The sequence below is a fragment of the Eleutherodactylus coqui genome, chromosome 7 (assembly GCF_035609145.1).
Source record: "Eleutherodactylus coqui strain aEleCoq1 chromosome 7, aEleCoq1.hap1, whole genome shotgun sequence".
NCBI lineage: Eukaryota > Metazoa > Chordata > Amphibia > Anura > Eleutherodactylidae > Eleutherodactylus > Eleutherodactylus coqui.
This window is the reverse complement of record NC_089843.1, coordinates 166,514,380-166,528,840: the sequence shown is the minus strand read 5'-3', so window position 1 is coordinate 166,528,840 and position 14,461 is coordinate 166,514,380. Positions and strand designations below refer to the sequence as shown.

Genomic DNA, 14,461 nt, shown 5'->3' with positions numbered 1-14,461 from the left:
AGTTCTTCTGCGTCAAAACCGCAACGGAAAAACCGCAGCAAAACCGCAACAAATCCGCCCTGTGTGACCCTAGCCTAAGAAGTACTCTCCTGTGTCTAAAAATCATCTTCCTTGGTTCCAAAATTTACCAGGCTGGGGAATCTATGCCAGAGATAAAACATAGGATAGCATTGGGGTGAAGCGATGCTAAACATGACAAAATTCCAAAAAGTAGGGATATTGGTATAGTAACTAAACGTAGGATAGTGGAAACCATCGTTTCCCCCATAGCCATGTATGGATGTGAAAGCTGGACGGCGAAAAAAGCTGATAGTAGGGGAATTGATGCGTTTGAGCTGCTGGCGAAAGCTGCTGCGTATGCCCTGGATGGCGAGAGTAACAAGCAGACGCCCTGAATCGTATAAGACCCGATATATCACTGGAGGGCAAGATCACCGGGCTCAGACTCACGGAGGATAAGATGACCAGGCTCAGACCCACGGAGGACAAGATGACTGGGCTCAGACTCACAGAGGACAAGATGACCGGGCTCAGACTCATGGAGGACAAGATGACCGGGCTCAGACTCACGTAGGACAAGATGACCGGGCTCAGACTCACGGAGGACAAGATGACCGGGCTCAGACTCACGGAGGACAAGATGACCGGGCTCAGACTCACAGAGGACAAGATGACCAGGCTCAGACTCACAGAGGACAAGATGACCAGGCTCAGACTCACGGATTCTGGACATTTAATGCGAGCAGAATCGCTAGAAAAATCTATAATCCTTTGACAGATCAGTGGTAAAAGAAGACCAGGCTGCTTTTAGTGTTGCTGAGAGTTGTGAACAACTAAAGGGCTATGTGTATATGTCTGCGTGTAAGTGTACATGTGAAAATATATATATGTGTGTGTGTGTATACAGCACTGTGCAAAAGTTTTAAACAGTAGTTTTTTTTTTTTAAAAGGCTGCAAAGTGGGAACGCTTTAATAAATAGAAGTGTTAATAGTTTGACCGCTCTTTAACTTCCAAACAGCATCAATTCTTTGTATACTTGCACATAGTTTTTGAAGGCACTCAGCAGGGAGATTGTGCCTACACCTTGGAGAACTAACTGCACATCTTCTGTGGATGTCGGCTCGCTCAAATCTTTCTGCCTCTTCATATAATCACAGACTGGATGATGTTGAGATCAGGGCTCTGTGGGGCCATATTATCACTTCCAGGACTCCTTGTTCTTCTTTCCACTGAAGCTAGTTTTTGGGGTTGTTGTCCTGATGAAGAATACATTTAGAATCAGACGCCTTCTATTTTTGTAATTTTTTTTACTTTTTAGCATTAGTTCCACACCTGCCTAAAACGTTTTCACAGTACAGTGTATATATAATTTGTTCTGTAAGTGCGTGTGTATATATGTGTGTGAGTCATTTACTGTTTGGTTTCATTCATGTTCATTCATGTATTGAGAACAATTTGTATGAAATATTATAAAAGAACTTTTTGCCCGTCTGTCAAACAGCAAGTTAAGGATCCCTTCTCATGAATTTTTCTAGAGTTTTTTTCTAGCTTTTAAAAAGTGCTGTGAATTTAATGCATTTTTCTAGAGTTTGTTTGGTAACTTCTTTTTTTATACGACATAAGCTTTTTTTCAGTATTTTTTTTCTAAATGCTTTCAACAACACGTGTAATAAGTGGCATATGTAGAGCATGCTGCATTTGGAAAAATCCCATGAACTGATAAAAAGCACCAAAAGTGAGGGGAAAACACCAGAAACACCACCCCCACCCACTAGAGCCTATTTAAGAATCCCTGGATGCCAGAAGTCTTACTTTTGGCATATGCGACAAAACTGTAGCTTTTGGGGCTCGTACACTAGTGCCCACCAGCTTTTTTTTTTAAAAAAAAGGGGTTGAGCTCAGGTTTAGGGCTCAGTCAGACAAGTGTTTTTTCTTGCACACCTATGTGCACAAAAAAAAAAATGCGCTGCACAGATGTGCAAAATGCGCCTGGAAAAGCTCCATGCCCATTGCTTTCAATAGGACCATCGCTGCTGCTGCCCCATTGAAGGCAATGGGATGCAGGCAACCCCTGCAGTGATTTTCGGTGAAGGGCTTAAATTCAATGAATGGCTGAGCACTGCCTGTGATTGGCTGAGAGCTGTGACCAATCACAGGCAGCACTCAGCTGTCATTTAATGAATGGCTGAGTGCTGCCTGCGATTGGCTGAGCACTCAGCCAATCAGACCCAGTGCTTCCAGAAGGCGGAAAATTTTAAATCCCCGGCCAGGAGAAAGTGCTTCAGAACAGTGACGGGGAGTCAGCAAGAAGATGCACCGTAGCTGCACAGTGGCGGAGAGCTGCTGTATATATTTTTTTAAATCTTCTCCAGAAGCTAGGGATAAATTTCAGGGAAGGGCTTTTATTTCAAGCGCTTCCTCGAAAATCACTGTCGGGGTTGCCTGCATCCATTGCTTTCAATGGGGCAGCAGCAGTGCCAGCCCCATTGAAAGCAATGGGAGAACATTGCGATCCTCTGCCACAGCTTTGACAGGGGATTCTTTCGTCCATGCTGCAGTCCCCTCATCACTGAACACTGTGATAGTGCTGTCACAGTGTTCAGTGATGAGGGGACTCCCTGTAACATCACAGGATGTTACGTGCAGCACGGACCTTCCCGGTGCTTGCATGTCCTATCTTTTACAGGTGCGAGTATTTTGTGCCTGCTAAAAACAGACATGTAACTACATCATAGGAAACCAATAGTTCTAATAGCTGTACTTTTTTATCGCAAATAGGCATGCAAAAAACGCTTGTCTGACATTGCCCTTAGGGCTCCTGCACACTTGCGGTTTTTCATGTGATATCGCTGCTTTTTTTCACGCGATTGTCAATGGGACTTTCTAATGTTAAAAACACTTTGCAAGTTAGTGCGTTTTTAATATTAGAGAGTCCCATTGACAATCGCGTGAAAAAAAGGGCAGCGATATTGCGTGAAAAAAACTCAAGTGTGCAGGAGCCCTTAGGGGGTGTGCTTGTGCACAGCCCATCTCTTTTATTATTATCTATTCCAGAAACTGGTGTAGATTATACCAAAATCCTACTGCAGCTCCTAGCTGGTGAAGCATTTAAAAAAAATGCTGGTTTCACACACAACATTTTTTGGAAAAAAACACAGTTTTTGTGGCAGTTTTTCATGTAGTTTTATTGAGCCAAACCATATGTGGATACCAAAGATATGGGAAATATAAAGAAAGGATTTAGGCTGCCAAAAATGCTGTGGAATTTCTTCAGCAGATTTTTCTGCAAAAAATCCACAGCATTTACAATACAAACTATGTGGACTAGAGTTTTAAAAATCTCATCAACATGGAACCAACAATGCATGGGTTAAATAAGTTTAAGTACATTATTTATATTAAATGACCGGAATGCTAAACATCTAGTGATTAACAAATTGGGAGAGAGTACCCTGCCCACGAGGACCCACAGTTTACAGGTGAGGAGGAAACAAGACAGAAGGCAGAAGGAGCTGATGTTGCTCTGGCAGCAGGGTTACTGTAGATTGTAGGCTATTCTGAAGAGGTGAGTTTTAGGTACTTTTTGAAGCTTATCAATGTGGTTATGAGTCTGATGTGGTATTGTAGCAAGTTCCAGATTATGTGACACAGAGGAGAATTCCTGTTGACAATTATGTGAGGAGTAGACTGGAGGAGAGCAGAGAAGAAGGTCTTGCAAGGTCCAGGGAGTTTATGTGTGCAGAGGTATCGGGAAATTAGGTCAAGGGCAGGTTGTGGATAGCCTTGTATGTCATTGATAATATCCTGGATTTTCTGGACAATAGGTAGCTAGGGAAAGGACTGGAAGAGGGAAGAGGCTTGGGAAAGAGACGGGGAAAGGTGGATTAACTGTCCACAAGAGCTGTAGAGGAGATGACCAAGTCTGTGATGCCAAGGGTGTAGAGAGCTTGGAACTGGATGGAGTGGTCTACTGTGGTGAAGGCAGCTCTAGGAGGTGGAGTACAGAGTAATGTTTTGAGACTTTAGTGGTTAACAGATCATTGGCTACTTTGTTTAGTTTAGTTTCAGTAGAATGGTGGGGTCAGAATCCAGAATGAAAGTGGTTGAATAGTTAGTTGGAGGAGAGGTAGGAGGGCAGCTCAACATGAATGTGCTTTTCCAGGACTTTTGATGCAAATGGCAGCAGTGACCATAGAGATCATAGTGGCCATTGCTTTGATAAAATGGCCAAAAAGTGCTATTATAAATTACTAACACTAAAACCAGACCAAACTCCTAATAGGCAACAACTTCCACTTCTGACACTTGTAACTATATATCTTGTTATATCGCCTGTGTACAATCTATCTATCTTTATGTAAGTCACTGGGACATGTCTAGCATTAACCCCTTAGTAACCAAGCCTGTTTGCGCCTTAATGACCAGACCAAATTTTGCAAATCTGACATGTGTCACTTTAACATAGAATAGTTCCGTAAAGGTTTTGCATATCCAAGTGATTCTGACATCGTTTTTTCGCCACTTGTTGTACTTCCTTTAGGTGGTAGAAATAGTCTGATAGAATTTGTGTATAATTATTAAAAGCACCAAAATTGGGAAACATTTTAAAAATTGTCATTTTTTCACATTTTCAATTGTAATATATCAAATATGTGCAAACATACTGTACAAATTTTTGATAAGGTATATATTTCCATCTGTTTACTTCATTCTGGACGCACATTTAAAAAACTTTCGTTTTCTTTTAACTATTTAGGAGACGTACAAATTTAACATTGATTATCAACATTTTGAGGAACACTTTGTTTTCCTGCACCAAGCTAAGATTGCAAAGGCTCACAGGTGTCAGAATGATAGATACCCCCACAAATGACTCCATTTTAAAAACAACATACCTTAATGTATTTACTGAGGGGTGTCATCAGTATTTTGACCCCACTGTTTTTTTTCAAGAGTTAATGCAATTTAGAGGAGAAAAATAAAATTTCTGATTTCTGCAAATATGTCATTTTAAAGGCAGTTTCTTTTTCTATAGTTTACATGAAAATGAGCATTTGCACCCCAAAATGGATCCCCCTGTTTGTCCCGTGTTCAGAAATATACCCATTGTGGCCCTAATATTATGTCCGTATGCACAAATGGGCCCAAACCAAAAGGAGTAGTCAGTGCCTTTGAAAACAGAGATTTTGCTTGAAGTTGTTTCAGGCCCATAGCACACTTGTAGAGCCCTTGAGTGGCCAAATCGATATAGAACCCCACAAATGACCCCATTTTGAAAACTAGACCCCTTAACAAATTCATCTAGGAGTGTACTGCTTATTTTGACGCCACAGTTTTTGAATGAATTTATGTAAAGCAGAAGGAAAAAATTACGATTTTCATTTTTTTTGGCAATTATGTCATTTTAAAAACATTTTTTTTGTACAGCACACATAGGAATGAAGACTTGCACCCCAAAATGGATACCACTGTTTGTCCTGTTTGTCCCGTGTTCAGAAATATACCTATTGTGGCCCTAATATTATGTCTATATGCACAACGGGGCCCAAAATGAAAAGGAACAGAAGATGGCTTTCAGAACAGACATTTAGCATGAAAGTGTTTTAGGCCCCATTGCCCACTTGTAGACCAGTGAGTGGCCAAAACAATGGGGAACCCCCACAAATGAACCCATTTTGAAAACTAGACCCTTTAGTGAATTCATCTAGGGGTGTACTGCAAAGCAGAAGGAAATAAATATGATTTTCATTTTTGTGGGCAATTGTGTCAATTTAAAAACAGTTATTTTTGCACAGCAAACCTATAAATGAAGACTTGCACCCCAAAATGGATTCCCTGTTTGTCCCGTGTTCAGAAATGTACTCGTTGTGGCCCTAATCTGCTTACAGGACACATGGCTCGGCCTGTAATAGAGGGAACACCCGTTGGATTTCAGGACACAACTGAATAAATTCCAGGCCCCATTGCCCACTTGTAGACCCCTTGAGCGGCCAAAATGATGGAGAAGCCCACAAATGACTCAATTTTGAAAACTAGACCCCTGAACCAATTCATCTAGCGGTGTACTGTGTACTTTGATCCCACAGTTTTTGAATGAATCTATGTAAAGCAGAAGAAAATAAATACAATTTTGATTTTTTTGGCAATTGTGTCATTTTAAAAACAGTTTTTTTTTGTACAGCACACACATGAATGAAAACTTTCACCCCAAAATGGATACCCCCGTTTGTCCTGTGTTCAGAAACATACCCATTGTGGCCCAATCTGCTTACAGGACACATAGCTAGGCCTATAATGGAAGGAGCACCCGTTGGATTTCTGGGCACAACTGAATAAATTCCAGGCCTCATTGCTCACTTGTGCAGAAAAAAATTGTCTCCCTAAAAATAAGTAATAATGTAAACTGCGTTTTATGACCGAAGACAGGGGTAATTATGGAAACTGGTTGGAATGGGCACATGGGGCAAGAAAACCGGGTATCCCTCCTCCTCCCATGCTTTTTTGGGGATATTTAGTGACCTCAGCGGTGAGGATGGGGTGTAAAAAGTGGCGCACTGTGAGTCTCCGTAAGCTTGCTGAGGTGCGGCGGTCTCACACAGAAGGCGCTTAACAAGCTGCTCCTGGAACTGCAGGAAGGCGAGCGTTCCCGGGGCTTCTTGTAAATTACGGATTACAGGTCACGGTCTGAATAACGCCGGGCTCAAACGGCCGTATGTGGAATTCACTTGCAGAGGCCCATAGCGGATCCCAGCTGTGAGCCGGCCGTGGCGCTCCATATGGCCGCGTAATGTACTGTGCATAACTGCGTACTCACACAGGCGGTCATAAGCAGTACACCGTTTTTTGTTTGTATTTCCTGCACCGTCGCTTAGCGATGACCCAGGTACCCGCAGGCCGTACACAATATAGTTGCGCATTGGCTGCGGGTATATCCGCAACCATAGAGCAAAATGGGCTCTAGGTCGCGGATATCATCGGTAAAATATAGCATGTCGTGTTCTGTTTTCTGCGAGTGGATTACGTAATTCCAACCTGTTAATTGGGGGGAATTGTGTAATCCAATGCATGTGATTGATCCGGGGATTACCGCTGATCAAGCACATGCAGAACCCGAAATTCCTATCCCGTCGTGTGAGACCGGCCTAATGTTAGATCGCTACTTTTTTATCACTTGACCACTATCCATTGAATAGCGCTGATCGCATTGCCGGGGGGGCCTCCCCGCAGCCTGAGATGACAGCTCCATGCTGTCAGCTACCTGCGGGCACCGACAGCATGGAGCTGTCACGTCCAGAGCCCATGTGGCATTAATCCCTGCAGGACACTTGTTTTTACGTCCTCAGGGATTAAGGCCTACTTGGGCAGGACGTAAAAACACTATGGGCTGGTCACTAAGGGGTTAAGCCTCTGGCACACTAGCGTATTTCGGTCCGTGTGCTGTTAATTCACGGATAGCACGCAGACCCATTATTGCCTATAGGGCTATTCATACTGCTGATTTTTCACGCGGATTGATGGTCCACGCGAAAAAGTTTAGTTAATGTCCAATTTTTGTCTTTATCACGGACAGGTAGTTGTGTCATGTCCAATACGAGTTGCATCCAATCATCTCAGGTGCAACTCAGATACACGGCAAGTGTGTTGGAGGCCTTAATGCAGTTACACCAGTTTTCTTGTGAAGTATAACAGACAATGTGATGACTTACAAGGTACTTGCTGTGCACCTTACCAAAATTAGCCTCCACCATTCCAGACGGAACAGTTCTGTTAAACTACATCAAGTACAACCTAACACACCGCGTTTCTCCGAAAATTAGATCCTGTCTTCTATTAATTTTTGGCCGAAAGAGGTACAAGGTCTTATTTTTGGGAGATGTCGTATTATACTTACCTAGCAACCGCGGTCCGTGGCATCCCACTGGGCTCAAGAGTTGCGGTACGCTCATTGCAGTCGCAGAAAGAAGATCGCTTCCTGGTTCCAGGATTCTACCTCCAAGAAGCGATGGCCCTGATTGGTTCTTGAGCGCTGCATGCATGCAGTGATCGATAAAGCAATGCAATGGTTGTGATTGATTCATTGAACGCTGTATTGATTGGTTGAACAGCGCTCTAATAACCAATCAACAGCCATCGCACTGTGTAAGCGGGATTTTTGAATTGGCTGAGCGGCGTTCGTCTCAGCGGAGTCTCTGCATCTCTAGTGGCAGCTTCTGTTCACTCTGTAACAGACATTGCTATCGTCACCAGATGCAGAAATGAACGCTACTCAGCCAATTCATAAATCTCACCACCACATCGCCATGGCTGTGATTGGTTCTTTGTGCACTGCTCAGCCAATCAATGCAGCACACAAAGAACCAATCACAGCCATTTCATTGTGGAGCCATAGCAATGTTTCAACAAGCGCTGCATTGATTGTCTGGCATCATTCGAGAACCAATCAGAGCCATCTCTGCCTGGAGGCGCGATTTATAAAGTTTCGGAGCTCCGTAGACCAGTGGGATGATACAGACCGTGACTGCTATGTAATGTATTGTTTGTTTTTTTTAACTTCAGCTACGGCTTATTTTTGGGGTAGGGCTTATATTTCAAGCCTCCCTGAAAAATCATGGTAGGCCTTATTTTTGGGGCAGGTCTTATTTTCTGGGAAACGCATTAGTAGTTGTCCTATATTTATCAGATGACATACACTTTATTAATCTATATATATAAAATTGAATGTATGCGTGTGTGTCTGTCTGTTTGTCCTTTATGCGCTACTACACCATTCATCCGATCACCATGAAACTTTGGGAAGTTGTTGAGTACACTCCTGGGAAAATTACTGGCATAATACATTTATGCTATGATAAATGGCACGCGTGCGAGCGTCGTCGACAGTTACGCCCCCCCACGTAGATCGTTCGATTTCCATCATTGCCACTAATTCTCTCACTTCCCGATGTCGCAGAAACATGAAATTTGGCACGAACATTGATTATGTCAAAAATAGGAAAAGCTAATGGGTCCCAACTCGATTATTCAATTCTAAGCGCCAAAGAATTAGCGTCCAAATTTAACGTACAGAATCTAATTCTCTCACTTCCCAATGTCATAGAAACTTGAAATTTGGCACGAGCATTGATTATGTCATAAATAGGAAAAGTTAATGGGTCCCAACTTGATTATTAAATTCTAAGCGCAAAAGAATTAGAGTCCAAATTTTATGTACGGAATCTAATTCTCTCACTTCCTGATGTCATCTATATATATAAAAATGAATGTATGTGTGTGTGTCTGTCTCTCTGTCCGTTATGCATTACTACACCATTCATCCAATCGCCATGAAACTTTGGGAAGTTGTTGAGTACACTCCTAGGAAGATTACTGGCATAGTACATCTATCCTACGATAGGTGGCGCGCATGCGAGCATCATCGACAGTTATGCCCCCTAGTCGTAGATCGTTCGATTTCCATCTCAAGCACAAAAGCAAAAGGCATTACGAGCAAGCGTGTTCAACTACAAAATGATGCATTCGCCGAACGTTTTGCAAAACAATTGCTGGATATTGAGAATGCTGAGGTAACATGAAAGCTGTGCTGTGATTGGTTGCTATTTCTTATACTGCTGAGGTAACATGAAAGCTGTGCTGTGATTGGTTGCTACTTCTTATACTACTGAGGTTACATGAAAGCTGTGCTGTGATTGGCTTCTATATATTATACCGCTGAGGTAAAATGAATGCTGCGCTGTGATTGGTTGCTATTTTTTATATTGTTGAGGCAGAATAAAAGTTGCGCTGTGATTGGTTATTTCTTTTACTGCTGAGGTAACATGAAAGCTGCACTGTGATTGGGTGTTATATATTATAAAGCTGAGGTAACATGTAAGCTGGCCTGCGATTGGTTGTTATATATTATACCACTGAGGTAACATGAAAGCTGCGCTGTGATTGGTTGTTATTAGAGATGAGCGAACGTACTCGTAATGAGTACTTACGCACCCGAGTACTGCCATTTTCGAGTACTTCAGTACTCGCGCGTAAAGATTTGGGGGGCGCCGGGGGGCGGGGAGAGGCGCGGCGGTGCGGGGGGTAGCAGCGGGGAACAGGGGGGAGCCCTCTCTCTCTCCCTCTCCCCCCCACTCCCCGCTGCAACCCCCCGCGCCGCCACGGTGCCCCCCGAATTTTTTCGCCCGAGTACGGAAGTACTCAAAAATCGCGGTATTCGGGCGAAAAAGGGGCGGGGCCGAGCACGTTCGCTCATCTCTAGTTGTTATTTATATATATATATATATATACATATATATATAAACGAATGTATGTATGTCTGTCTCTCTGTCTTCGCAGCAACGCGCGACGGGTAAGCTAGTGTTATATAAATAAATATGCCCCACTGTGCCTTTACCTCTCTGTACTTGGTAGTCCATGGGCTAGTGTGACTAGTATTACCTCAAAAAGAGAGTTTGCAGGAAATACATACATGTCTGAAGTTATGAAAGCCTAAAAAGATACTTTGAGCTCTAATGTCTCAAACACAGAAATACCGTATATAGTAATATTTTGTAGATGTACTTGTGTGAACCCTCTTGTCAAGGGTCCTGATTAGAGATGAGCGAGCGTACTCGCTAAGGGCAAATACTCGAGCGAGTAGTGCCTTTTTGCGAGTACCTGCCCACTCGTCTCAAAAGATTCGGGTGCCGGTGGGGGTGAGCAGTGAGTTGCGGGAGTAAGCAGGAGGTAGCGGGGGGGGGGGGGGGGAGAGAGAGATCTCCCCCCCGACCCCCCCGTTCCTCCCCGCCCCCCGCCGGCACCCGAATCTTTTGAGATGAGCGGGCAGGTACTCGCAAAAGGCAATACTCGCTCAAGTATTTGCCCTTAGCAAGTACGCTCGCTCATCTCTAGTCCTGATGCCTGGGGTCTGAGCCGGCGGACCCCCAGCGATCCAACATTTATCACCTACCATGTGGATAGATCATACTTATTTCTGATGAGATAACTTCTTTACAAAAATGATTTCAGATTAACTTTTTCACCAAAATAGTTTCTCAGGAAAGCACTAATTTACATAACAATCCCCTTGTGGCCCGGTGACCACAAATCAAATAGTCCATGGCTTTCTCTCAGTTTTGTTTTTTGCTAAATCTGCAGGTACAGTACATACTCTATATAATATTTAACTGCAAAAAACGAGATGTTAGAACGCCCTTCGCAGGCTTGTTTTATGGGTGTGACTCTCAGTAACCTCTCATGTGAGGAAGTTTCCCATAACACATCTACCACATTATTGTATTCAAACCCTCAAAATGAATCATGTGTTTATTGACCACTGATGTGTGAATTGTCTTCTGCCATCCGGCTGTTCACTGTGGACTGTACAATAACATCTACACAGACATTTTTTTTTTTTTTTTTGTCTCCAGTCTACCACTAAGGCTGGAGACGCTGCTACTTTAGGGTGACTACTCACTAGCGTTTTTTTTACTGCGAAATTCGCAGCGTTTTTTTTTCTGCAGGGGTAGTCACCCTTAATGTGTGTTTTTTTGTGTATCTCTGGTGGGGGGGATTTTATGAGCGGGTGGTGCAAGTTAGAGATTATGCCATCTTTCAGCAACCACCTCGCTGGGCGTTATTTAACCCGTTTCCCTTAGACCTGTGCACACAATATATACAGTATAGAACATTTGGAAATAGCTTTTGGATGTGATTTCTCCTGCTGTTATCTGGAGTTGATCTAAAACACCAACATATTTGTATAGAAATGACACGTTCCTGATGATGCCCCACTATTGTGGCGGAAACACATAGAACTGTAGAAGTAATTTGGAACCTCACAGGTTATTCCCAGATTCTGATGTTAATTCTGGGATAAATCAGTTTAACTCTGACAGTGCACCTCAGAAGCAATCTTGTATCACAGTAATCACCTCTGGGGATTGCTGATGAACTCTGGGGTAAACTTGTCAGCCATCTTTAGTTTGACGTCTGATAGTGACACCGAATAGGCCCTCCATTCTTATACCATTTCTGTCTCACTTAAATGCAATATCAATCTACCTAATTAAGGAAAATACACCTACTAGGAGTGCAGTATAATACCGAATGTCATCCCAGTGACTAATAATTATAAAGTCACTGGACTTGGTGTAGTTGATGCGGACTATTTGTCAGCGCATCATTCATCCATTATCCTTTCGGATATAGTTTTCCGTACAGTGAGACGAAATAGGCCTTTTATTTTGGTGCCACTCTTATTATACGCTAAAGGAATACAGCGCCAATTCACCTAGCTACAGAAAATATAGATAGGGAGTTTAGTGCAACACCCCATGCCATTCCTGTCGCTAATACCATAAGGGCTTATTCAGACGTATATCGACTGGGTATTCACGCCAGCCGATATACGGCGTCTCTCTCTGCAGGGGGAGGAAGCTGGAAGAGACGGGAGCAATGCTCTGAGCTCCCACCCCCTCTCTGCCTCCTCTCCAACCCCTCTCCGCCCCTCTGCACTATTTGCAATGAGAGGAGGCGGGACAGGGGAGGGGTTAAGTTCCGCCCCAATCGCAATAGCACTGATAGATGTAATGTAATACAAGGATGGATATGGCTGCCAGCTGGGAATTAGACATACCGATGTGGAGGATGTGTGCCAAAAAAATGTAAAGAGGCCATGATCACTTCATTGTTAGCTCAGGTCTATGGCATAACAGGTAAGAATTTCTCAGATATAGTCCCTTTATCAGAGTCCCTTACCTTACAAGCAGTAGAGTCCTGATAATACATGAGGCTAGTGGCAAAGTATTGGCTTTGTAAGTTATTTCCATGTGAAATTTAGGGGTGCAAAAAACACTTTTTTTATTTTAGGATTAGGAATGTTACAGTTTGTAACAATTTATTTAATTAACTTCTAGGATAGTTGATGGTGGTATTATTTTCCCATTATATGTCAGTATTATGTTGGTACTGTACTGCACTATTTTTATACATTTTATGGCATTGTTTTAAGGAAGGGTGTGATGGTATCAGGCTCAATTCACATCTTCTTTGGAGGCCCTGTGTTATTTTCCCCCTTAAAACAAAGGACACCTTGGCAGAACAAGATGGACCCCATTATAAATGAGTAGTGTCACTCAGGCACCATTTTAGTCCATGTGTGATGGACCTAAACACCTTATCTGTGTAATAGTAGCAATATTAGTTGAGTGCTGATTTTGTGACAGTATTATATTGGCCTATATTGGACACTGTATGGCAGTACTGAGCATTATATGGAGATATAATAAGACCAATATAAGGTGCATATTAGATTTGTGAATATATATTCTATGCTTTATCACAATTTGTCAACTTGCTATAAAAGAACCATGATTTCTACACTGTACCTTAAGTTTCTCAGGGGGCTCAGTTAGCACCATCTTTTTTGCCTATGTCAGGTGTGCAAGTGCGTGTGTGTGTGTGTATATATATATATATATATATATATATATATACCCCTATGTGTCTTTATTTTGCAGACAGATGAAAGTAGAGAACATTCTTAGGCTACATTTATATATATATATATATATATATATATATATATATATATATATATATATATTGCAGACACTTTTTAAGGATTTTACCCATGTGGTGGTTTTACTGCCCTATTTTTTCTTCAGCTACTAACATTATATTGGCTGCATTTTCTTCCGTGACATATAGAGCTATTTTTTAATTGTTCACAGAATTTTTTTCCCATTCTTTAGTTTTATCAGGGGTAAAAAGCTGAAGAAAAACTTTTTTTTAAATTTATAGTTGCTTATTTTTAAAATTTGCATATTTACACTAAAATATTAGTGTCTCTGATTACAAGGCACATATGGTGACGGCTTTGGTTGGCGTCATTGGTGGGTCATTTTATTTATTTTTTTTTATTCTGTAATTTAAAAAAAAAATTTTGTAACTTTTTTTAACATTTATGTCATCATATAAGACATCTTGGGGTCATTCACATTATCTTTTTTTTTTTATTTCACAGTTTTCCATTGTAAGTGAGGCATCCATAGGAGCCCAAGTTACAGGAGAAAACATCCTCTTAGAGTGAGAGTAGACACTGGCAGAGCTGATTCAACACCCGCTAAGACCCTGCAACTTTGCCGTGCCGGTGGGCACCTGGCAATCCTGTGATCGCCAGCTCCACTTACGCTCTCTCTATTCACTACATAGCACTCACTGAGCACTATCTAGCCTACAAGAGAGAAGGCAGAAGCGGTCCTCAGCTGTAATTAACAGCCGAGGATCCAACCTGCTCCTGCTACATCACAGGAGCAGGACCTTTAATCGTGCTTTGTATTTTAACTATTTGCCGGGATTTAAGCCCAGGACCAAGCGCCTTACATCTACTGCGCTTGGTCTTTACCGGGTTAAATAAATGTAAATAAAACAACATTTTATGTTAAAGCAGGCTTCTTTTTCTCTGACTTAACGTTAGTTTCTGTT

At 42.2% G+C, this 14,461-nt stretch overlaps 1 protein-coding gene across 2 annotated transcripts in view; it reads left to right on the top strand.

Moving 5' to 3' along the window:
* BANK1 (B cell scaffold protein with ankyrin repeats 1) overlaps nt 1-14,461 on the top strand; it is a 308,283-nt gene that overhangs the window by 539 nt on the left and 293,283 nt on the right. The window lies entirely within an intron of this gene.